Raw genomic sequence first — 26,857 nt, forward strand, 5'->3', positions numbered from 1 at the left:
CCACCTTGAAATAAGCCCCAAGGTCAAATTGATTCAGAAAATGTGAATGCCCGTTGTGAATCTTACTTCAGAGTAAAGCTTGATGTTTTCCAGAAGATTTGGGTAGCTTTTCACTTGAGCATCTTGAGAAACTAGTTCTCACAGGAAATGCCATATCACACATGAATGCTGCCCAGCTAGTCTAATAGCTCCAAGTCTCTCTGAAGGTAAGCTGACTCTCTGGAGAGAGATCAATACAAGGTAAAAGGGGCCTGGAGGGAGACAGCTGCAGATATGTTAAAGAGGGAAGATCCAAAAATAAAGAGTGAGGAAAAGGCAACCAAAAAGCATCTTGGAGGACAACATAACCAGGGACACAGACTCAATACTGGTAGGCTTGCGAAGACACAAGAGGGGACCGGGAGCACATGGTCTGCAGTGGCCTGGGCTGGGACCTGCGGAGGCCTGGGCTGAGACCTGCGGAGGCCTTGGCTGGGACCTGCGACCTAGGCTAGGTGCTACACCCTTGGCTGGGAGCTGCTGCAGCCTCAGCCAGGAGCGACAGCCTTAGCTGGGAGCTGCACCCTTAGCTGGGAGCGGTGCCCTCGGGTTAAACTCCCAAGCGGCGCCACAGCACAGAGCAGAGACAAAGGCTAAATTAGCAACAGCCACTCACCTTGGGCTCTGGCAGAGGGAGGACGGACTGGACTGAAACTGTGTGGGGACACTCGGGATTTGGAGGGTGCTCAGAGCTTTTGCTGAGTTGCAGCCATGCAGGACAGTGGTCATCTTACTGCTTCCCAGGGCCCTGGGGAGAGGCAGAGGCACCTCCCTTGGAGATTCAACCCCACCCGGTGGCCATTGAAATGCTAATTGTGCCCATTAACAACCAGCATCTGCCCCAGTCTCAGGAAATCCTCTTACACTGAGCACCTGAGGGAGTTTTTCATTCAACTCAGAAACCAAGGTTCTTCAGGTGATCACTACTAATAGCCTCCAGGCAAAAAAGCTAGAGGATAACTACCATTCCCTGGACTAGCAACACTAACCAGGAAAGTAAGACTTGACAGTGGTGTTTAAAGTGGGTCCTCCCTGCCTCATCCAAACCCAGGAGAGGGAGCCACAAAAAGCAGAACACCAACACCCACAGGGAAAATTTGGCAGGATCCAAAGCCCATTGTGATAGCCAAAATGGTGAAACACAGAAACAAAAGCCAAATGAAAGAACAAGAGACCTCTACCGAAGATGAGATAAATGAGGTACAGTTAAGAAAGTTCACAGAACTAGAATTCAGAGCCATGATCTTGAGGAAGCTCAACAGCATGTGTAAGGACATGAGCACCATGAGTAAAGACATAGAAATGTTGAAAATCAACCAATTGGAAATTAAAAAACACCAAGAAGAAATGAAGAATGACATATCAGAAATAAAAAACACAATGGAAAGTCTAAATAGCAGAGTAGAGGAAGATGAGGACCGGATCAGTGAATTAGAAGATAGGGTAGAAAAAAATCAACCAATCAGAAAACCAACAGGGAAAAAAATAATTAAAAAACAGGAAAACAGTTTAAGAGAACTGTGGGACAACTGGAAACATAATAACATTCGCATGATAGAAGTCCCCGAAGAAAAAGAAAATGAGCAAGGGTTAGAGAATATATTTGAAGAAATAGTGACAGAAAACTTCCCTAATTTGGTGAAGAAAGAAGGCATTCAAGTTCAAGAAGCACAGAGAGCCCCAAGTAAGAAGAACCCAAACAGGCCCACACCAAGACACATAGTAATCAAACTGCCAAAAATTCCAGACAAAGAGAGAATCCTAAAAGCAGCAAGAGAGAAGCAACAGGTTACCTACAAAGGGAACCCCATAAGGCTCTCAGCTGACTTCTCACAAGAAACACTGCAGGCCAGAAGGGAATTTCATGAGGTAATCAAGGTCATGAAAAACAAGGATCTGAATCTAAGACTGCTCTACCGGCAAGGCTATCATTCAAAATAGAAGGTCAAATAAAGAGCTTCCCAGACAAAAAAAAGGCTAAGGGAATACATTAGGACCAAACCAGCACTGCAAGAAATGTTAAAAGGACTGCTGTAATTAGCAGGAGAAATGGGAAGAAAAATAGAACCATACTAAACAAAAATGGCAATAAATGAGTACATATCAATAATCACCTCAAATGTAAATGGATTGAATGCTCCCATAAAAAGACACAGAGTAGCTGATTGGATAAGAAAGCATGACTCATCTATATGTTGTTTACAAGAGACCCACCTCACAACAAAAGACTCACATAGGTTGAAAGTGAAGGGATGGAAAAAAATCTTCCAAGCAAATGAAAAGGAAAAAAAAGCTGGGGTAGCAATGCTCATATCTGATAAAATAGATTTCAAAATAAAGGCCATAACTAGAGACAAAGAAGGCCACTACATAATATCGAAAGGATTTATCCAACAGGAAGATATAACCTTGATAAACATAAATGCACCCAGTATAGGAGCACCGAAATATATTAAAAATCTTTTGGAGGACTTCAAAGGAGAAATTGATAGCAATACAATCATAGCAGGGGACTTCAACACCCCGCTCACATCACTGGATAGATCCTCTAGATAAGAAATTAGCAAGGAAACAGAGACTCTAAATGAAGTACTAGACCAAATGAATTTAATAGATATCTACAGACAATTACTCCCCAAAACTATAGAATTTACATTCTTCTCAAGTGCACATGGGACATTCTCAAAGATGGACCACATGTTAGGACACAAACTAGGTCTCTACAAGTACAAGAAGACTGAAATCATATCAAGCATCTTCTCAGATCACAATGGTATGAAACTAGAAATCAATTGCAACAAGAACATGCAAAGACATTTCAACACATGGAGGCTAAATACCATGTTATTAAACAATGAATGGGTTACCGAAAAGATCAAGGAAGAAATTAAAAACTTCCTGAACACCAATGAAAAAGAAGACACAACAAGACAAAATCTATGAGATACAGCGACAGCAGTTCTGAGAGGGAAGTTCATAGCACTACAGGCATACCTCAGAAAACAAGAAAAATCTCTAATAGACTATCTAACCTCACAACTTAAAGAACTAGAGAGCAAACAAAAAGAAAACCCCAGAGCAAGTAGAAGGAAGGAAATAGTAACAATCAAAGAAGAAATAAATGACATAGAGACCAAAAATACAATTCAAAGGATCAATGAAACAAAGAGCTGGTTTTTCAAAAAGATAAACAAGATTGATGGACCCTTAACTAGACTCACCAAGAAACCCAGAGAGAGAACCCAAATACACAAAATCAGAAATGAAAGAGGAGAGGCAACAACTGACACCACAGAAATAAAAAAGATCGTTAACAACTACTATGAACAATTATATGGCAACAAGTTCGACAATCTAAGCGAAATGGACAAATTTCTAGAAACACATAGTCTCCCAAAACTGGACCAGGAGGAGATAGAAAACTTGAACAGACCAATAACAACAAAAGTAATTGAACATGTAATCAAGACTCTCCCAGCAAACAAAAGCACAGACCCGGATGGCTTCACGGGGGAGTTTTAAAGAACATTCAAAGAAGAACTAACACCCATTCTCCTCAAACTATTTCAAAAAATTCAAGAAGAAGGAAGACTTCCAAACTCGTTTTATGAAGCCAGCATAATTCTAATTCCAAAACCAGAAAAAGACACTACAAAGAAAGAAAACTACAGGCCATTTTCCCTGATGAACATAGATGCAAAAATCCTGAACAAAATACTAGCAAATCGGATCCAGCAATACACCAAAAATATTACCCACCATGACCAAGTGGGATTCATCCCAGGGATGCAAGGCTGGTACAATAGTCACAAATCAATAAACGTGATACACCACATAAATAAAATGAAGAAATAAAAACCACGTGATCATATCAATAGATGCCGAAAAAGCCTTCGACAAAATCCTGCATCCATTTCTGATACAAACGCTCAGCAATGTGGGAATAGAGGGATAATACATAGACATAATAAAGACCATATAGGAAAGACCTACAGCCAACATCATACTCAATGGGCAAACACTAAAAGCATTTCCCTTAAGAACAGAAACAAGGCAATGATGCCCACTTTCACCACTCTTATTTAACATAGTACTGGAAGTCTTAGCCACAGCAGACAGGAAGAAAAAATAAAAGGGATCCAAATTGGAAAGGAGGAAGTGAAACTGTCATTATTCTCAGATGACATGATACTATATGTAGAAAACCCCAAAGACTCCATCAAAAATCTACTAGACTTAATAAATAAATTTGGAAAAGTAGCAGGACACAAAATTAATGTCAAGAAATCAATGGCATTCTTATACACCAATGATAAACTCACAGAAAGAGAAATTTTTAAAAACAATCCCATTTACCATTGCGGCAAAAAAATTAAGATACCTAGGAATAAACTTAACCAAAAAAATAAAGGACCTATTCCCAGAAAACTACAGGTCATTGAAAAAAAGAAATAGAGGAAGATATAAGAAAGTGGAAGCACATACCCTGTTCATGGATTGGAAGAATTAACATCATTAAAATGTCCATATTACTCAAAGCAATCTATAGATTCAATTCAATCCCATAAAATACCAACGGCATACTTCACATAATTAGAACAAATACTTCAAAAGTTCATATGGAACCAAACAAGACCTCGAATAGCCACAGCAATCTTTAAAAAGAAGAACAAAGTTGGAGGGATCACATTACCAGATTTCAGGCTATACTACAAAGCCACTATAATCAAAACAGCCTGGCACTGGCACAAGAATAGGCATATAGACCAATGGAACAGAACAGAGAACCCAGAAATGGACCCAAGGCAATATGCTCAATTATTATTTGACAAAGGTGCCAAGAGCATACAGTAGAGTAAGAGCAGCCTCTTTAATAAATGGTGTTGGGAAAATTGGACAGCAACCTGCAGAAAAATGAAACTAGACCATCAACTTACACCATACACAAGAATAAACCCAAAATGGATAAAAGACTTAAATGTGACTCATGAATCCATAAATATCCTAGAAGAAACTGTAGGCAACAAAATTTTAGGCATCATACACAGCAAAATTTTCACTGGTACATCACCTAAGGCAATAGAAACAAAGGAGATAATAAAAACATGGGACTACATCAATCTCACAAGCTTCTGCACAGCGAAAGATACAATCATCAAAACAAAAACGCTACCTACTGTATGGAAAAGCATAATTGCCAATGGTATATCTGATGAGGGGTTAATTTCCAATATATAAAGAGTGTTCATACAGCTCAACAAAAGGAAGACAAAGAACCCAATTAAAAAATGGGCCGAGGAACTAAATAAACACCTCTCCAAACAGGACATACAAATGGCCAAGAGACATATAAAAAAATGTTGAACATCACTAATCATCAGAGAGATGCAAATTAAGACAACAATGAGGTATCACCTCACACCTGTCAGAATGGCCGCCATCAACAAATCATCAAACAACATGTGTTGGAGAGGGTGAGGAGAAAAGGCGACTCTAGTACACTGCTGGTGGGAATACAGACTGGTGCAGCCACTATGGAAAACAATATGGTGGTACCTCAAAAAATTAAAAATTGAACTTCCACTTGACCCAGGGATCCCACTTCTAGGAATATACCCTAAGAAGCCTGAAACACCAATCAGAAAGAATATGTGTATCCCCATGTTTGTAGCAGCACTATTTACAATAGCTAAGATCTGGAAACAGCCCAAGTGTCCATCAGTAGACGAATGGATAAAAAAGCAGTGGTACATATACACAATGGAGTATTATGCAGCTGTAAGAAAGAAAGATCTCTTGTCCTTTGAGACTACATGGAGGGACCTGGAAAGTATTATCCTAAGCGAAACAAGCCAAACAGAGAAAGAAAAGTATCATATGATCTCACTTATTTGTGGAATATAATGAACATAACAGTCTGAGGAATGGGGTAGTCCCAGATACGTGGAAGTGGGGAACAGACTGACAATCCCCAGAAGAGGGGGTGGTGGGGAAGAGATAAACCACAGAACTTACATGCATGTATGCATGAACAATGGACATGGACAAGAAAGCTGGGGACAGGGCAGGGAGGGAGGGGGCGGGGAAGGAGAAACATCTGTAACAAAAATAAATAAATTAATTAATAAACACACATCTATTAATAATAAAAATAAATAAATAAAAACTGAAAAACAAAAACAGAAAAAAACAAATAAAAACAAAACAAAACAAAAATAAAGAGTGAAGAAACTTGTCCAGATGATTGGACCTTCAGCTTAACCCACTGCTCATCTGTTGTGTGCTGGGATTTGTAAGTCTGTCAGCTCTCCCAAGTGCCAGCTTCCTATGGATGAGAAGCATTTGCTCCTTCTCTGATTTCTTTATATTCTTGTGACCTCTGTGGCCAGTACAATGAATCTAATGGGAGAAAGCAGGAATTTTTGACAAGGATAGGAGAGGTTGATTGGGAAAGAAATTGATCTATTCTGGACCCTAGGTACTTGAGAAAATTGTGCCTTTTAAAAATTCTGATTTTCAGAGTCAAAAGAAAATAGTTAGAAATTTTAAATTAAAGCTATATAAGAGTCATCTGTCATCTTTGTTGGAAATGTTAGGGTTATTGGTGAGGGCTGGTCACTCAGAGAGCATCAGTCGTACTTTTTGATGTCAACGGTACAAAAGTAAAACATTTCAGTAATACATTTCTCCTGATTCTCATAAATCCTCTGCCCCTGAATCACCCACACAAAGGGACCATTGCTTCACTTACTTTCTTGATGTCAATATCTCACTCCCGCCCTGGCCGGTTTGGCTCAGCAGTTAGAGTGTTGGTCTGTGGTCCCGAAAGACCCGGGTTCGGTTCCCGCTAAGGGCATGTACCTCAGTTGCAGTTTGTCTCCAGCTCTGGTTGGGTCCTGAGGGTGGCAGCCACTCGATGTGTGCCTTTCACATCGATGTTTCTCTCTCTCTCTCTCTCTCCCCCACACACTCTGTCTGAATAAAAAATGGAAAAATGTCCTCAGGTGAGGATAAAAAAAAAATCTCTCTCCCAAGTGTTAATTTTAATAAGCCATTTGATTTGTATTGTTTATGATGCTCATAGACTTTTAAAGTCCTATATGTAAAGAGATATTTACAGATCATGTTGGGTAGTGCATTCAGCTTGATTGTGTTCTTGCATTGTTTGTAGAGGTAGCTTTGATGGCGCATCTACAAGAATGGGGAGGATTTGGACATAAGAAGAGCAAACATAAGCAGAGAGATGGAGGTTGGCACGTGGGGTGTGTTGAGGGGAGTAGTTCTTGTGTTTATCTTTTTCTCTTATCATGTTGACTATGGCCTCTGTGCCTTGTAGGAGTTGAGCTCAGGACATGGGGAACTAATGGGTGAGAACGTTCAGCTAGGAAGTGTCTAAAGAGCAAAAATTTGTATTAAACTTTGTTGGACCTATTTCACACCCATTCTGCTGGATGTCTGCTCAGTTTAGCTTATAGCCCAGCATCATTTTCCATCCATATAGAAATCTACTGTATGCATTGCTTGACTTTTGGAAGGTATGTTTTCTCTAAAATAAAATCTGGTTGAATGTTGAAACCTCCAGCTACCATCCTTTTCTCCTTTATCTCCTAAATCCCTCACATAGATTGACTTATTCTTAAGAAGTGAAGTAGCACCTTTCTGGAATCATTAATAAAGATTAATTAGATACTGCTTACATGTTTAAAGATCTTCGTTAAGGCACACAAAACTAGAGCTACTCAACGTTCATGGTGTGAAGGAAAGTAAATGTCTTGTATTGTTGTCCATTAATTATTGATTTTAAAGCATTGCAGTTTTGGTGTCTCCCATATGTAAGGTAAAAATCTGAGACTTTCATTAGTTTATAAATGTCATTTAATGAGAATATAATGGTAACCAAAAAGAAAAGAAAATGGAGACCCTTGTGCAATTAAGTGAATGATAATTTACACATCTATTTCTGGCTTGCAATTTGAGGAGCTGGAGATAATGCCTTCATTTTGAGGATGTACTTCTGAGAATACGATATATTAACAAGGCAAGAAAAACATCTCAGAGATACTACTTCTCCCTTTCTCTAGAATGAGCTAACGGTTTATTATTCAGAGCTTTCTTCTTTGCATTTTAACCTCTCTTTGCAGATGATGTCACAAAGTTTTTCTAATGCTCTCTTTGATTATTGAAGCTGTTTAGAACCCACTTAATGCACCTGTTCCTGAGCTTCTGGCTCACATCTTCCTGCCCAGGGATCAGTCACTGCAGCAGATACTCTAAACCGCAGTGTGCCCTAGGCTTCCGTCCTCAGACATTCCCCAGGCATGAAGAACAGAGATCTCATCGAGGGTGGGACTCAAGTCTTTTCCAGAGTTGGATTGCTTGGTAAGGTCCCTGAAGAGTTCTAGAAGGGTCCTTGACTAAAAATTCCATGGCAGTGTTTTGGTTTTTTTTTTCCTCTACATGTCCATTAGGTCAATTTGCAATCCTTATGACATGGACTTTCTTTCTGAATATGTCTAGCACAGTACTTGGCAGATAATGGTGCTCAATAAAGAGTATTTTAAATTTTTCCCTGCGAGGGAGTTATAAAAAAATAAATACAGAGAAGTTTTAGAAGAGGGAGAGACTACTATATATAGTTGAGATGAAAATCAAAATATTTTGTGGATGAGGCTGGTTTGAGCCAAGGACCAAAGAGTAGTTTCCCTCATTCATTCAATAGCTGCTGTAGCTGACCCACCAGGTGCTGCTATGAATGAGAATATAATGTTGACCAAAAGCAAACACAAGAGTTTACAAACATTCGTGAGACAAACAAACATCTATCAAATAATCACATTAAGCCATATACATTTACATGGCAAGCAATGTAAATGTCCAAAAGGGAAATGGTGAAATAAGTATGTTCTTTTAATGTAATCTTATATAGTCACAAATCCTCTCCACAAATTGTATAATGATTATAATACTATTTTTAAAGTGGAAAATAAAAATACAGAGTATAATCCCTATTTTATAAGAACAAATGCATGTCTGCCTATGCATAGAAAAGTTGATTATATACTCCACTGAACAATAATTAATCCTGATAATGAGATTTTGAAGCATAGAACATGCTCTCATTAAAGAGTAATGTTTTTGCCAGGAGGCAAGTAGATTTGTTTTTCCCTTGTTTGGATTTACATACTTTGAGAGCCTTTGCATACTTTAAATAGGGAACTAAGTTTTAACATATTTTCTCTCTCTTTTGGTTGTTTCTTTTTTGTTTTGATGAGGCAGGGAGTAAGGTGAAGGTCCCCAAGGGAACAAACTTTAAATTCCAAATAAAATATACTTCTAGTGGTCTTATCTATGTGATAGTGTTTTGATAGATTATTACCATGCATTTAGTCTGAAAGAACCAAAGAATGATTGATTTTGCATTAGAAAGAAACCCAGTTTTAAGGAAAGATGGTTTTGGTGACTTTTTCCTTTGAGCCCTGAGTAGATACGACTGATGACTGATGTTACTACTGTTCACTGGTGTCTGGTTCCATTCTTCTTGTGGGGCACACTCAGGAGACTGTATTTTACTGACTGCAGTTAGCTGTGACTATGTGTCTAGTTCTGGCCAATGCTGAAGATCCTTTCTGGTGAAATTTTATAAAATGTCAAAAAATGTACAGAAGGCCAATGGACATATGAAAAAATGCTCCACGTCACTAATTATCAGAGAGATGCAAATTTAAACTACAATGAAGTATCACCTCATACCTGCCAGAATGGTCACTATCAATAAATCAACAAACAACTAGTGCTGGGGAGGATGTGGAGAAATGGTGACTCTAGTACACTGCCGGTGGGAATGCAGACACTAGGGAAAACAGTATGGAGTTTCCTCAAAAAATGAAAAATTAGTGCTCGCTTTGGCAACACATATACTAAAATTAGGACAATACAGAGAAGATTAGCATGCAAAGATGACATGCAAATTCATGAAGCATTTCTTTTTTTTTTTTTTAATTAAAAATTGAACTGCCATTTGACCCAGTGATCCACCACTAGGAATATATCCTAAGAGGCTTGAAACACCAATCACAAAGAATATATGCATCCCTATGTTTAGCTATTTTACAATAGCTAAAATCTAGAAACAGCTCAAGTGCCCATCAGTAGGTGAGTGGATGAAAAATGGTGGTATATTTACACAATGGAATACTATGCAGCTGTAAAAAAGAAGGAACTTTTACCCTTTGTAACAAGATGGATGGACCTGGAAACTATTTTGCTTAGTGAAATATGCCAGTTAGAGAAAGATAAATATCACACAATCTCACTAATATGTGGAATCTAGTGAACAAAATAAACTGATGAGAAAAATAAAACCAGAGTCATGGATACATGGAACAGACTGACAGAGGTCAGGGTAGAGATGGGATGGGAGAGACTTAATGAAAAAAAAAGAAGAGATTAGCCAAATAACATGTATGCATAGCCCATGGACACAGACAACAGTGTGGTGAAGGCCAGAAGGATGGGGTGGAGGCTGGGTGGAGGTGGCAAAGGGGGCAGCAATGGGAGATATGTGTAATGGTGTCAACAATTTAAAAAAAAGAAGTGCCAACAAGAGACCCACCAGCTCTGCCCTTTCCTGTGAGGTAAATGTAGGCACACTTGCTGAGATGGGGACTTCAGCTTGGGTCTCTGAGTGGGTACAGAGCAGAGCAGAGCAGAGACCCTCCAACCCCCACTCCCCCTCCCACCTACTGCCACTCCAGGCCCACAGTGGACATGCAACTTAAGTGAAAGGTACACCTTGGCTACTGGAGCCACTAAGAGTTGGAGCACTTGGGGTTACCACACATAACCTCGCCTACCCAGATTGACACGGGGAGTGAGTCAACTCCTGTCAGGCACTGGCTTCCTCAAAGATCAAAACAGACTCCTAAGTATTCGAGTTCTCTTACCACAGATTTCCATGCTGCTGCACCTTCAGTGCACAGTGGAACTTTTTTTTAGGACAGAAAGCAACATTGTGGTGCACGTTACACAAAAAGCCTAGAGAATGAGTTCCTCCTGTGACTTCTAAAGACTGTGTCTTTGGTGCCAGAACTGCCTGGGTGACAAATGAAAAATTCAATCAAATGTCTGTGTTCTCAAATAGCATCTGGAAGCTTGATATCACACAAGCCTTTTGCTCAACTCTTAGATTTGGAAAGTTTTCATTGGATGTTTAGCATTGTCCATAAATAGGCCTCAAGTCAAGGATTCAGTCTGAGTTTGGGCATAGAAATCCTATGTTTGGTGAGGTGGACCCGAGATAGACTTGTGCAAAAGCAGGTGAGATGTCTTGTTAAATGCTTTGCAGCTTTAACAGTGGGAGAGTCTGGCCTCCCTCCCCTAAAAGTGATCCCTTAAAAATCCACTGTAAATGACATACAGCTGTCTTTTTTGAAATACAATTTTTCTCTTTTAAAATGCAAATATGGCTGAGGTGGTCATGAAACTTTGTTCTACACACACTTGAAAATCAGTGAAGAAAAGGATGCTTAGGCATTTGGGTAAGCTAAGGCAGGCTATGAAGTAGGAAGAGAGATGACTAGAGAAAAATATGAGGAGAAAGAAGCAGTTTCAGGGAATGGCAGAGTGGTCCCCAAAAGAAGGGACACAGAGGGGTCCCTCAGCTCTTTTATTCCCTAAGTAAATGAAGGCTTTTTTTCCCTCTTGAACTGAGATTTTATTTAAAAAAGTGGATTCTGGAATTCCAGACAGAGAGAGAGAGAGAGGTGTTTTCATGATCAAATAATCTATATGTGAGCTATACATTGAGAAAAATTTAAGGATCAAAAACCAATGTTACTTTTGGAAAAAAATAACATCGACATTCATATGCTTATTTGGGCCTGTTTTCCATAGTAAATAATACTTTAGTGGTCACCAATGATTTCCACTTTGTCATGTCCTGTTTTCCATAAAGTGATAGGGTTAGTCTGGAACCCGAGCCTGCCCTGCTTCAGCACTGTCAGTCTTGGGTCCTGATGTCAGCTACTTTTGTTCTTGGAAATGCTGCCTCATTGCTGTTGGCTTCACAATGGGATCACAACATGCTTCAAGGTCATGTTCAGTGCCCTCTGTAACTGAGGAGGAAGTAGAGGAAACCCAATTTCCTGCTAGAATCAGTGGAGTTTCTGGTACAAAAGGTCACTGTTGGCTACAACATCTTGTGTGGCTCTGGAACCCATTGCAGGAATGGGGCCAAGCAGACATGGGTGTGGAGCAAGAATTGACCTTCCACTAATTCACTTTGCCTCATCATTTGGATGAATAATAGTGACTTACATGTCACAGATTTTTATCTAATGAGAGCATAAAGGGTTTTAAATCCCCATACTCCCATCAACCTCTATGTAGCTAATTGAAATTTAAAACACAGACATTCTTCCTATTGTTTCCATTGTGGTTTAGGAAGGATGTTTAACAGAAAATATGTAGAAATATCTGGATGGAGATAACATTTCAACTCACATGATTATAATCAGATTTCTGCATCTAACATCCCTTCCTTCAAATCATTGAAGATGGATGTTCAGAATGATAGATTTACATTGTATCTCTCAATGTAGCAGTCTAATCTCATCACTGTTAATAAGTATTAAAACTCCCAAAGATCCATTCCTTCTCCTCCTGCCCCTGCTTTTTCTCTTTTATTCCCCCTTTCTTATAAGCATGTAGAGGTAAGGTGGTAATAAACATGCTACCATGGTCAGCAACACCAATCTTTTTTTTTTGTAACCAAAGTCAACATCAATTTCCTTACCTGAGTCATGAGGGTCCTGTTACTTATGATGTTCAAACTTCAGTGGTGCTGTCACCTGCACTGGTCATTTGACTTTCTGCCTATGTTGGGAGAGACACTTGAGCTTCTTGAGTTCCTACGTGTCTTTCTGGGTGTGCCAAGACTGCAAGGCATTACCGGGGCATATCTCATGTTTGTTTATGCAACTGGTAAACCGGGAGATGAGCCATGTATCCGTAGCTTGCTTTTTGCTAGAAAAGCAGTAGATTCCCTGAGATCCACTGATGCTTGCTGTGCTGTGAATGATCAAGTTCTTTGTTTCTGACCCAGGATCTCATGTTTTCTGCTAAGCATCCAGGAAACTGTTATAAGCTAATTTTGTAGCTTAGATGTGGGATAAAATAAAATCCAAATCCAGCATTCTATACTACCTGAATTACTTTTATATACATGTGTGTTTTTTTCCCCTCCAAATAGTAAGCCTCCTTAGGTCAAGATTTTGAGTCCTCTTTGCATTTTCTTTGGTAAACTATTAGCAGATATTCAGTTAGTGTTGACTGGCCATGATGATGAGATGAATTTATGCCACGATGGGGTGAAGTTCTGACATCAAGAAAACCATTGTGGCAACTTGTAATGCCATAACAAAATGCCACGCTTTGCTCACTTCTTACTCATGCTAACTCGTGATGTAGACAATACTATGTTGTGGAAAGAGTTTTCCGTAGGAAACAGGTGTGAAGAATTAGACTGTAATCAAGAGATGCTGAGAATATTGCAGACATGGTTAGTCAACCCTTCTGTCCCCACCCTAGTGACAAATAGCTTAAGTGATAGCACACATTTGTCATGAAGAAGAAAGGCTCATTCAAGAAAAAGAAAAAAACAGAGCTGTTACTTCTGTATATTTTTGCAATAGAATTTTTTTCTCTCCCCATTTACTGAGAAGGAAATGGCAAGTTTCTTTGACCTGAAGCCATCAACGGGCTGTCAGAAGAGCCCAGTAGGTATTCTCAGTAGTTAATTCGTTTACATTTTGGAGGTAGAAAACACTCATTTCTCTACCAAGTAAATGCATGAATTAATTCTCCTTTCATTTAAATGCACATACTTGTAATGCTAAATGATGCACAGCTACACACGTGTTATACTAAGTCTGTGCCTTGTGAGGCATTCCCAGAGGAGCTGACTCACTGGTGCGACTGCCATGAGAATCCATCTCTCAGACCTCCTCCCACTGCAGGGAGCATAATTGACCTAAAACCCCAGCTACCTGGCCCTGAAATCCATCCACACATTTGCACCAAAGCCACGCTTCCCATGTGTTGCTCTCAGTCACTGCCTGAGTGTGGCAGGGCTGCTCTGGCAGGCTCATTCCTGAAACATGTGGGACTCTTTTGATGAGTGTCTGTGGTTGAAGACTCCCCAGCAGCCTTGCAGAACTTCCCTTATAGGTCACTGCAGTATCCGACACTTCCAGCTGAATGTCCTTTCTCCTTTCCATTCTTCACTTGGGGGTCAGACTTGTGTCACAGTCTAATGGTTCCCTAGCCTCCCCTCACCCCCAGCTTCCTCTGCATTTCCCCTCACATAAAACACAACCCATTGGTTGGATTGTGTTTTATGAATATCTGGGTTTCTCTTTTATTAAAGAAACAGATTTTTGTAGCTCACAATACGAGCTCAGTTTGTACTTACTGAGCTGAATGCCAACTACTTTCTCAGTCACTGGCTATTTAATGGGGAAGCTCTGGGAAGTCTGGCAAATTAGAGCCCATTAGTGGGAATTTTTTTTTTTTTTTTTTTTTTTTTTTTGGTATGTGCCCTTAGTGGGAACTGAACCTGGGACTCTCTCTGGTCTGCAGGCCAACACTCCAATCGCTGAGCCAAACTGACCAGGGCTCAGTGGAAATTGTTTTTGCTTTTTTGCCTGACTGCTGAGAAATTGTGTGAATTATAAAATTATATAATGTTCTGTACCACTACCTTTTAAAAAAAGAAACAAACAATAATGATTTCTGATAGTCAATTGAGTCTTTGAAATTACGACTACTTTCAATGAACAGAGGCAGATCTCACCTCCGACTTTTCCTTCAAGGTCCTTCCAAAAAGAATGATCAACTCCACATTCCATTCTCCTCCTCAGTGTGTTGCAGCATTTTCTACATTATCTCAACATATTCCACCTCACACTGGACCTGTTGAGATCCATCAGAATGATGGATCTCAACAGGTCCAGTGTGAGGTGGAATATGTTGAGATCCATCAGAATGATTTGTGTTTGTGTGGGAAAAGCACCTTTTCCTCCCCTGGGATTCATGAGCCTCCTGCTAAAGGCATGAGAGTGCTGGAGATTTAATGACTGGGCTCCTTTGAAGTGAGAGCAGAGACCAAGTTCTGTTCTTTCATCTTGACATCTATGGCTATGATGTGTGGAGAGGGGCTTCTCACTGCTGCCAGATTTGTATTTGCCTCCAGCCCTTCACTCTTGCCTGCATCTGTGTGTCAAATTGCACTGGAGATACAGAAGCAGAATGAAGAATTCATTTACATACAACATGTCTTGAAGGATCATTTTATGGCTTTGCAAATCAATCATAAGAAAATATTGGTCTGCTTTTGAAATATCTTAATACAGTTCACAATAAAGGCATTTACCTATATTTACTTGTCAGCTGCTATTGAACAAGTTAAATTGGCTAATTCCCCAAATTATGGAGTAGTAAGGTTTTATGAACAACTTCTGGTCACAAGGTAAGGCAAGGTGAATATAAACCTCATCTGTGTCATTTATTCCTGCAAAATGTAATAGCTCACTGCTGGATGTATACAATTTTATTGGGCGTAATTAAATATGTTTTGAGCTTAATTTTAAAGTCATTATCATAGAAATGCTTTATTCTTATGGTGATTTGCACCATTTCATGTAAGAATGTCAACATCTCCCCATGCCCCGTGGAAGGGAGGCTCAGCAGATATTTCTGAGGTCCATCTCTGGCGCACGTAAGTATGTATGATGTCACATATAGCCATCTTTCTACTGTTTGTCATCATGAAAATGCATGAAACTATGAGTGGGGCTTGCAGCCTCCATGAGTAGCCAGGTAGAAAGCATAATAATCCTTCCTTTGTTTTCAGATCCCACCCTACCCCCCAAATATGGAATTCCTTCTTTTTTGTTAGAAATTAACCTGGGAGGTGAGCACAGGTTTCCTTTCTCTGGGATGCTACCTGATCTACAATCTGCCTTCTAATTCCCTCCCTCTGTTCATCTTAAAGTATTTTTTCAAGTCTGGGGAAATGGCGTGTTGTGTATGACAGGGAATGTAAGTTCTACCTGATTGAACTTCAAAACAGTTTTTTTTTTTTTCATTTACATCTGCATCTAGTCTTCTGTACTAAAAACAAAAACAAAAATAGCAGCAACACAAAAAACAGAATTATTGTTAACTTTCTATTCTATTTATTTTCCCAACTTAGAGCAATCATGTATGGCCCAACTAGTGGAGATGAAATTGTGTGTTTCGGGGGTTTTCTAGCATAATCCATGTATCACACTGCCACCTGTGTCAAGATATAATCTTCAAAAATAAATAGGTAACTCACACCATATGCAAAAATTAATTCATAATGCAGCAACAACATAAATATAAGAACTAAAACCACAAAACTCTTAGAAGTAAATATAGCAGTGTATCTTTATAATTTAGTTTTACGGTTTTAGTTCTTGGATTTATGTTAACAATGGATTAGTAGATCTGACACCAAAAGCATGAGCAATAAAAGAAAAAATAAATTGAATTTTATCAAAATCAAAACCTTTTGTGCATCAAAGGACATTATCAAAAAAGTTAAAAGGCAACCTACAGAATGGGAGAAAATATTTACAAATCATTTATCTGATAAGGGTTTAATATACAGAATATATAAAGTACTTCTAAAACTCAAAAACAAAAAGATAAAAAACACAAAAAATAGGCAACGACTTGAATAGGTATTTCTCCAAATTATATATACAAATAGGCAACACTCACTTAAAAAATGCTCAGTACCACTAATAATTAAGAAAATTCAAATCAAAATAATAATGATATATCAATTTGTTACTGGAGGGATGAGTGGGTCAGATCCCTCTGACATTTGTGGGAGTGGGGTGGCTCTTGCAATATCTTCAGAAAATAAATTTTCTAAGATTTTCAGGGTTCCTGTCACTAGAAGAGAATTCTCTGAAGGAGGTAGAGGAAGTCCACGTGAGCTGAGTTGACATTGACAGCTGATTAAGACAACTCACACCAGAGGGTACTTGGGTTGGTAGAAGTTTTCCATTATCTTTTGCTATTTTTTCTTTAGGAACTTAAAACAATTTCTTTAAAAATGTTTATATATGCTTATTGCAATATATATGCAATATAAATCTTATTGCTTTAGATCTAAATCTTATTGTCTTTGTTGATAAGTTGAAATCCACAAAACATAACAGCAGAGGCACAACTTTTAAGTCAACTTCTCTGCCTTGCTTTTTCTGTTTGAAGTTGGTAATAGGATCTACTAATATGTTCAAATAACTATGTTATTTGTGCTGGGGTCGTCACTCTAAAGAGAACTAGAACTTCATAACTATATAACAGTTTTTTTCATTTGGAATCTTTGGACTTACTTCTGTTTCATTTTGTCTTGTGATCTTAATTTTTTAGAGGATAAGAAAGGTGGTGGACTAGGAGATAAATAGCAAGAAATAGCCAATAACCAAAGCTTTTATGCATTTACATGCCAACCGACCAACACATTAAAAATATTTTCCAGAATTGAGCTTCTTGATGTTAAAAAACACTGTGATTTGCAATAGCATCCTTGCTAGAAATAAGAAATTGTTTTAGGTTCATGTCTGTGTATCATATAAAGGCTTCATAAATATAAAGTGTTACACTAGAGACAAAAATATGCACACAGAAACCACCCAGGCACATCACAGTCCCAGATACTCTCTCAACCTTGTCTTCCTGTTAGAGCCTTTGAAAGCCATATGAAGGAAAGAGAGGGACGAAGGAGACACATTAAGTAGGTGAAGTATTTATGTCAGAAATTGGGTGATGATGAACAGAGGAGAGTGACTTCGATTAGTAGTAGGAAGAAAGCAGTTAGGGGGAGCATACAGGAAGAATGGACAAAGGAAGATGAATGAGTACCAAAAAGAACCACAAAGAAGGAGTGGCCACGTGCGTTCAGGTGGCTGGAGCATTATAATGCTAGCTTACAGGGCTCTGACTTTTCAAACTGTTTCTTTACTCTGCCACCCATCGGTTCGGGAGCCTTCTCGCCTTCCAGAATCTGTAGGCATTCATATTCATGTGGCTCTAGTTTCTGCTCCCAAATTGCTGAAAAAAATTGCAGTATGAGGGCTCCACCATATTCTAATGACTCAAAAATAAATAAATACATAAATAAACCACCGCAGATACACAGGGATAAATAGCCTTTGTAGCAAGTTAAATATTTTGGAAGACAATTAATTGTTGCAATCAAAACCACTCCATCAGAAGCAAGTAAATGATTTGACCAATGCTTTACGTAGTCTTCTAATAAGGCTATTACAGGAATAGTGCTTTGTCATTGGTTTATCTATTCATTGATTCAAGTACGTGCTTTGTAATATACTGTGACCTACCTCACCTTAAGTGCTTAGTTAATGACTTTTCAACATAACCTGTTGAAAAGTTACCTATTCTTTTGGACAATCCCCCCAGAAGAACATCATCTGACACTAAATAAATATGCTATAAGAAGTGGTATTTCAACATTATGATTTCAAACAAAGACATGTTTACCGATTCACTCCAAACAAGTTTTTCGTCAGAGAACAGCATGTGGAACAAACTTAAATTGCATGCCATGAATGAATGCCCTAGCATGTTTCCTGTGTGTACACAGGACAAGCAAAAGCAACAAAAAACAGCATCTTCAGCTGGTTTCTCACGTGGGCTATTTTGAAGTGTTTTGAGGCATTCTCGTGACTATTCAACCTTTATTTTACCCTAATGGTGTATTTCTGTACTGCAACTTTGTGTGTAGATTTGAGTGCAAGACAACTATGAGACTCAAAAAAGTTGAAAAGATGAAGAGAATTGTGGAAAAACAAAACAAAACAAAACAGAAGACACCCTTCACAGAATATCTTTCTCATACCCTTCTCTACCACCCATTATGTCTTTTAAAAAAAAATGTTTTTTTCTTTATCGATTTTAGAAAGAGAGAAAGAGAGGAGAGAAATAGAAACATCAATGAGAGAGAACATCGACTGACCGCCTCCTGCATGCCCCTCCCTGGAGATTGGGCCCACAACCGGGGCATATGCTCTGACTGGGAATCGAACTCTTGGTGCATGGGTCAATGCTCAGTCACTGAGCCACACCAGCTGGGCCAATATGTCTTTTAATACATTTAAAGTATAAACTCTATTTATTTACTGTATACTATTTAATTATTAACTGCAATTAAATGTTTTTATTGTTCAATTTACATAGTTTTCCAAGAAAACTGTTAGATTATCTTGAGCTATGGGCCCAAGCATTATAAAAACATTATATTTTTGCCATTAAATTTAATGTATTTTTTACCTCCATTTAATGGCTTTTCACTTGGTGGCAGCATTTCACAAACATATTAAAGTCATTAAGCAAGGAAATACACCGGTGGAATAAAAGAGATAAGTAAAGTATAGCCTCAGCTTTACAGGAATTTGCAATCTTTTAGAGATGACAAATAGATTTGTACATAAGAGCATATAATGTGAAAATTCATGTGAACTATGAAGAAATAGAATTGACTTTTTAAAATAAACAAACATATCTGAGATTATACACCTAAACTAGTGTCTCTTTTAGAAAGCTGGCCAGGTAGCTCAGTTGGCTGGAATATTGTCTGGTACACCAAAAAGGTTACAGTTTTGATTCCTGGTCAGGGCGCGTATGGGAGGCAACAAATCTTTCTCTCTCTTACCCTTCCCCTCTCTCTCAAATCAATGAAAACATATCCTTCAGTGAGGATTAAAATAGAAAACTGAAAAAGTTCTCCTAGAAAGTCTACTTAATTTCTTAAAAGTATACTTCACTTAAAAAATGAGTTGTGATGACAAAGGAATGGGAATGGTGTCACTCAGAAGGGATGTAAAATGCCCTGAACATAGGAATGACAATCTATAAGGAACCCTTTCCAGATCTACTTACAGGAGAATATCCTCTGTTCAACGCTTTCTGCATAAAACAACAAAAAGGTTCAGAATAGCTAATACAAAGGGAACATTCAGTCACTAAAGTCCCGTTCATAAGGTTAGGTCTCACTCAACATTCCACATATGTGGACATTTCGGAAATGAGAAACTACCAGGCACTAAAGGAAGTGACTTTGAAAATGAGTCTTTCCCTGCTTAAAACCACTGAGGGCAGATGGTGGTAGGAGTGTGAGGGGTAGTCTAACACCTCCTTATGTTCAGCAGAAATGAGCATTTGCAGAGAACATTCATGGGTATTCTAGGACATTTAAAGGAATTTAGATAGCAAGAAAAGTAGGGCCTAACAACTCTGCATTTGAGAGGAGTCAACTATCAATCATAAATGATCACCCTGGTATGGACCAGGTTGAGATTCAAAATAAGTGAGATTGAGGATAACACTGCACCAAAGCACAGAGAGGTTTCAGATCGGCACTCTGTTATGCTTCTGGCCAGGCTCTTCAGCTTGTCCCATGATGAGGCGTTGGTAGTAATACAGTGCCATGTATAGACACACTCATATATAACTTGTATATTTTGGTATGTTTATTCCATAATATGAGTTCATTTCTATTCAATCAATTTTTTCTTGTCCCAAGTTAAAAAAGAAAAAAAAATTAAAGATTTTTTAAAGAGGAGTTTCTTGAATTGAATGGACATTGCATTTCTGAATGTAATGGACATTGTATGTTCTTGCACCCTAATTTGCTGATAAGTAGATATAATATTGGTCCCCTAATAAAGAGGCCCATTAAGTAAACATTCTTATATTAACCAAGTATTAATCCACTAAAGATTGTACATTGCTAGTGCTTAATATTTTTTCCTCACACAGACACGTAATGATTTCTAAACTGCATATACCTCCATCTCAAATGTATCATCATTCCGAAATTGACCACAGCAGGGGAACTAGGACTTTTGAAGTCCTTACTGGTTATTCTGTCTGTGCCTCTCCTGACAGTCTTTGCCCTTCTCCATCCTGCTCCAAGCAGCTGCCTGGGAAGGTACGCATCATCCAGGCTCACCTGCCCTCTGGTGTTTAATTGGGTTTGACAAATGTAATGCAGATTGGAGATGGAGAAGAGGGAGAGGTCAGGGTATTTATTTCTGCTGCTCCCTGCCTGTTTTGGAATGTGTCTGCATTCCTTTGCTGGATGGCCTCAGTTTTGTCAGCTGGCTTCTCTCCTAGGGTTCCAGCTCTTGCCAGGCTCAAGGTCGGCTCCTTCCCTTGTGCTGTCATTTCTAGGAGTGGTAACAGGTCTATCTGCTGTTGCCTCAACATCCTCTGTTGGTTCCTTCTCCTCTGCAATCAGTCCTACATCAAACCATCTTCAATTCCCCGCTTTGAATGAGCTGTAGTTTACATTATCTCCCATAAATAATTTTATTTAATTCCCACACTACCCCTATGAGAGGTGTCACTTGAAAGGTCACCAAACAAGATTATACCTACTAAAACTTGTAATGTATTTAAATCTATATTTGATTGACTGTAAGCTACTGCTCCTTCCACAGTGTATAATTTCCCTCTAGAAAATTAGTTGGTACTTAGTGCCATCCTCCACAAATTTACTATTATTGTTCCCATTTTGCAAATGAGAAACTGAGAACCCTAACCTTCTACTCCCCACCACTCACACACACACATAGCTTACTGTCCACATGATCGTGATTCTATTCTGCCATCGTTTTCTGTATCACAATGGCTTAACTATTCCAGGAGATTTGTATCCAGAGAGATAAAAGTTAAAAAAAAACTTGAATACTTCTTTCAGGAACTTTATGAAAAATTCATTTTTCATGAACATAAGACTCCTTGACTTTTTAAATTTTTTGTATCTATTTATTTTATTCCTCACCTGAGGATATTTTCCACTTATTATCAGATAGAGTGGGAGGGAGAGAGAGACAGAGAGAAACATCAATGTGATAGAGCCACATTGACTGGTTGCCTCGGGGATAAACCAAAACCAAGGTACGTGTCCTTGACCAGAATTGAACCCACGACTCATTGGTCTTTAGGCCAACACTCCAACCACTGAGCCAAACTGGCCAGGGCAAGACTGTTTGACTTTTTAATCATAACATCAAACAACTCTTTTTCTCTCTATGACTCTTCTATACACTTACCTCAAAGCCCTCATTTGCTGTGCTTGCCAGTTCTATTGTGTTCTACCTTGATCTCTACCCAATCTTAATCAAGCCCCACCCCTTCCCTTGAAAGACTTGCCTTAAACCAAACCCTAAACCCCATAAATGTCAACTTTGTTCTCTCCCCTCCAAGCTACTACTAATTCATTGTGCAAGTGGTATTCTTCCTTATGGAAGTAAGTGACAAACTTAGATTTACCAGTTAAATAGGTTATTTTGGTGATATTTTCAAGGATCCAGTATTTGACAATACTAGCATTTATAGAACTTAAATAATTGCCTGTGTTCATCCAGACAGGAAGAGGTGGAGCTGAGATTAAAGCCTAGGTAGTCTGACCCTGGAGTCCTCTCATAAACAGCATACTATTTTGCCTCCAATAGGCTATAATGTCAAAGGAAAATGTGATATTAACAGGCACAAATATTACTGCTTTGTCCCTGATGGCTCGAGGACCACAGCATTATTATCTTTTTAGCTATTCAGAAATAAAATTACTAAATTAATAATTTTTTCATCTTTAGAAGCTTAACTTTTAAGGATCTTGTTACTTAGATTTACAAATATGTCATAGAGGTAATTAGCAAAAGTACTGGAATTTTTTATAGTATCATCTTGTCACATGAAAATGTAAATTGTTTTATTATTACTAAAGAGTGATAAAAGGGACTTTGCAGAGTAAGTGTTTCTGAGTTGTTTTCACTGTGCAGAACAGATTATTTTATCATCTAAATTAAATAGAGCAGAATTTTGTTTTTAAAGAATCATGACTATTATAATTAAAGTAAACACTTTAATAAAAGAGTACATTTTTTATTCTTGATATATCAAAGGGTATAACTTATAAAAGCTGGAGTGAGATTTAAAAATTTTAAATTAGATGGAAGAAAGACAGATGTGGTATAGAAAAAAGATGGCAGCAGGCAGAACTGGAGTGAGGGTGAGTGTGTGAGAGTGTGAATGAATGTGAGTGTGGACGAGCAACCTTGAGCAGTGCAGATGTGAAGAGGGTTCCTGTGCTGTGCATGGGGAGTAGCTGCCTATTGCAGTAAGTGGTTTATCAGGGTGATTCTCCCTGGGCAGCTGGAAGGGGCTGCCATTTTGGAAGATCTGCTGGTCTTCCCTGGGAGAAGGCAGCAGGGAATGGCTAGGGCCGAGTGACCTGAGTCCACCAGTGTGCCTTGCACCATTGGACCAGTGGATCCTGCTGTGTCAACATGGACCAGCGCACAGTAGTGGCACTGTCAAGGTACCTGCTAGGGGAAGCAGCAATCCACTGGGAGCCAAGTGCCATCCCTTACAGCAGCAGCCTGATCAAAACCAAGCACCACCCCCAGAAGCAGTAGCACCAGCAGTGACTGGGCAGGATTGGAGCCCTAAACCTAACAGCAGCTGTGGCTCCAAGCTGAGACACATCTTCAGCAGCAGAGATTAGGGAGCAGACATCCATCCTTAGGCAGCAGCAGTGCAGATAGGCAACTGAGACCCATCCCCAGTGGCATCAGCAGAGACTGATCAGGAGCAGTGCCCCAGGCCAAGCAGTAGCAAGGCTCAGGCAGCCAAGACCCTCCCCTGACAACTGCAGCAGTGGATTTGTAGTGGAGTCCCTCCCCCAGCAGCAGCAAAGTCCTGGGAGCTGAGCATCCTCAGCCTCCACAGCACAGAGGATTGGGAGCTAAGAGCACCCCCTGGCAATAGTGGCAGCAGTAGCAGTGTAAAGTGGGAGCTGACACTTGCCCTCAGCAGCATCAACAGTGATTGATCAGGAGCTGAGCCCCACCAGGCAGCAATGTACACCAGCAGTGCACCATCTGGACCCATGTACCTCAGTGACATACTAGCTAGAGCCACACACCCCAGCAGTGCCCACCACAACAGACCAATATCAACTGCCATTTGTCCATTCACAAGGACCCACAGTAGGCAAGAAACGCTATGCACCAAAACAATCTGGGAGGCCCAGCAGCCTTATCTGATACACACTGACTTGCCTACACATCCCCAAATCCCTCACTGGGCTTAGAACTACTATATTGCTAAAATGGTGAGACAAAAAAACAACACCCAAATGAAAGAAAAGGAAGAATCACCAGAAAAAGAACTACATGAAATGGAAGCAAGCAACTTGTCAGATAAAGAGTTCAAAGCAATGATTTTAAGGGTGCTCAAACAATTTAGTGAGAACTACAAGCAACTTAATGAGAATTATAAACAGCTCAGTGGGAACTACATCAGCAAAAAAACCAACAACAACAACAAAAAAAGGTAGAAGCTATGAAAAAGAAAATCAAATAGAAATAAAGATGACATAGCTGATACCAAAAAATACCTCAGAAGGTCTCAATAGTAGATTAGAAAAAGCTGAAGAACAAACCAGTGAGTTAGAAGACAAGGTAGAAAAAAACACCCAAATAGAGCAGCAAAAGGGGAAAAAAAGTAAAAAGCATGAGGAGAGTTTAAGGGAGCTTTGGGACACTACAAAACATAACAACATTTGCATTATAGGGGTTCCAGAAGAAGAAGAATCAGAAAAAAGAATAGAGAACCTATTCAAAGAAATAATAACAGAAAACTTCCCTAATTTTGTGAAGCAAATAGTCACAGAAGTCCAGGAAACACAGAGTCCCAAGCAAGATTAACCCAAAAAGACCCACAGCTAGACACATCATAATAAAAATGGCAAACATTAATGACAAAGAAAGAATCTTTTTTTTTTTTATCCTCACCAGAGGATATTTTTCCACTTTTTGTACAGATAGAGTGGGAGGGAGAGAGAGGAAGGGAGAGAGAGAGAGAAACATCGACGTGAAGGGACACATCGAGTGGCTGCCACCCGCACGACCAACCAGGGCCGGGGACAAACTGCAACTGAGGTACGTGCCCTTAGCGGGAACCGAACCCAGGTCTCTCCGGACCGCAGGCCGACGCTCTAACCGCTGAGCCAAACTGGCCAGGGCACAAAGAAAGAATCTTAAAGGAAGCAAGAGAGAGACCGATAGTTACCTACAAGGGAGCTCCCATTAGACTGTCAGCTGATTTCTCAATAGAAACACTGCAGGCCAGAAGGGAGTGGCATGAAGTATACAAAGTAATGAAAGGCAAGGGTCTGAATCCAAGACTATTCTATCCAGCAAGGCTATCATTTACAATTGAAGGTGAAATAAAGAGCTTCACAGACAAAAACAAAAACAAAACAAAACAACAACAACAACAAAACTAAAGAAATTTACCACCACCAAACCACCACTGCAAGAAATGCTAAAGGGACTGTTGTAAGAAGAAGGAATATATATGTGTGTATATATATATATATATATATATATATATATATAGAGAGAGAGAGAGAGAGAGAGAGAGAGAGAGAGAGAGAGAGGAATACAGGTATAAAATAAAAATGGCAACTAATAAGTACCTATCAATAATAACCTTAAATGTAAATGGCTTACATGCTTTAATCAAAAGGGATAGGGTAGCTGATTGGATAAGAGAACATGATCCATATATATGCTATCTACAAGAGACCCACCTCACAACAAAGGACTCACACAGGATAAAACTGAAGAGATGGAAAAGTTTTCCAGGCAAATAGAAATGAAAAAAAGCTGGTGAAGCAATATTCACATCTGGTAAGATAAACTTCAAAACAAGGGACATAATAAGAGACAAAGAAGGTCATTACATAATATTAAAAGGATCAATCCAACAAGAGGATATAACCCTGGTAATCATATATGAGCCAAATATAGGAACATCAAAATATATTTTAAAATTTCTGGAGGACTTCTAGGGAGAGATCAATACAATACAATCATAGTGGGTGACTTTAACACCCTACTGACAACCACTGGATAGATCTCCTAGAAAAAAAAAAGTAACAAGGAAACAGAGTCCTTAAATGATGAACTAGATCAGTTGGACTTAACTGATATTTACAGAACATTTTATCCCAAAGCTGTAGAATATACATTCTTCTCAAGTGAATATGGGACATTCTCAAAGATACACCACATGTTAGGACACAAACTAAGTCTCTACAACTTCAAGAAAATTGAAATCATATCAAGCATCTTTTCAGATCACAATGGCATGCAACTAGAAATCAATTGCAACAAGAACATGCAAAGACATTTGAAAACATGGAGGCTAAATAACTTGTTATTAAACAATGAATGGGTTACCAAGAAGATCAAGAAAGAAATAAAAAACTTCCTGGTAACTAATAAAAATGAACACACAACAATCCAAAATCTATGGGACACAGCAAAAGCAGACCTGAGAGGGAAGGTCATAGCAAAACGGGCCTACCTCAAGAAAGAAGAACAATTTCTAATAAACTAACCCCAAAACTTAAAGGTTCAGAAAGAGAACAAAAAGAAAAACCCAGAGTTAGTGCAAGAAAGGGCAGAAATAAATGACATAGAGACTAAAAATACAATACAAAAGGTCAATGAAACCAAGAGCTGGTTCTTTGAAAAGATAAACAAGATTGATCAACCTTTAGCCAGACTCACCAAGATACAAAGAGAGAGAACCCAAATTAACAAAATCATAAATTAAAGAGGTAAAGTAACAACGGACCCACAGAAATACAAGGATTGTAAGAAAATACTATGAACAATTATATGCC

General features: G+C 39.0%; 1 pseudogene; it reads left to right on the forward strand.

The window, feature by feature from the left end:
- The first annotated feature begins 9,932 nt into the window (after positions 1–9,932).
- On the forward strand, positions 9,933–10,030 carry LOC118631969 (annotated as a pseudogene).
- Positions 10,031–26,857: the final 16,827 nt, after the last annotated feature.

Source organism: Molossus molossus, unplaced genomic scaffold (assembly GCF_014108415.1).
Source record: "Molossus molossus isolate mMolMol1 unplaced genomic scaffold, mMolMol1.p scaffold_m16_p_16, whole genome shotgun sequence".
Taxonomy (NCBI): domain Eukaryota; kingdom Metazoa; phylum Chordata; class Mammalia; order Chiroptera; family Molossidae; genus Molossus; species Molossus molossus.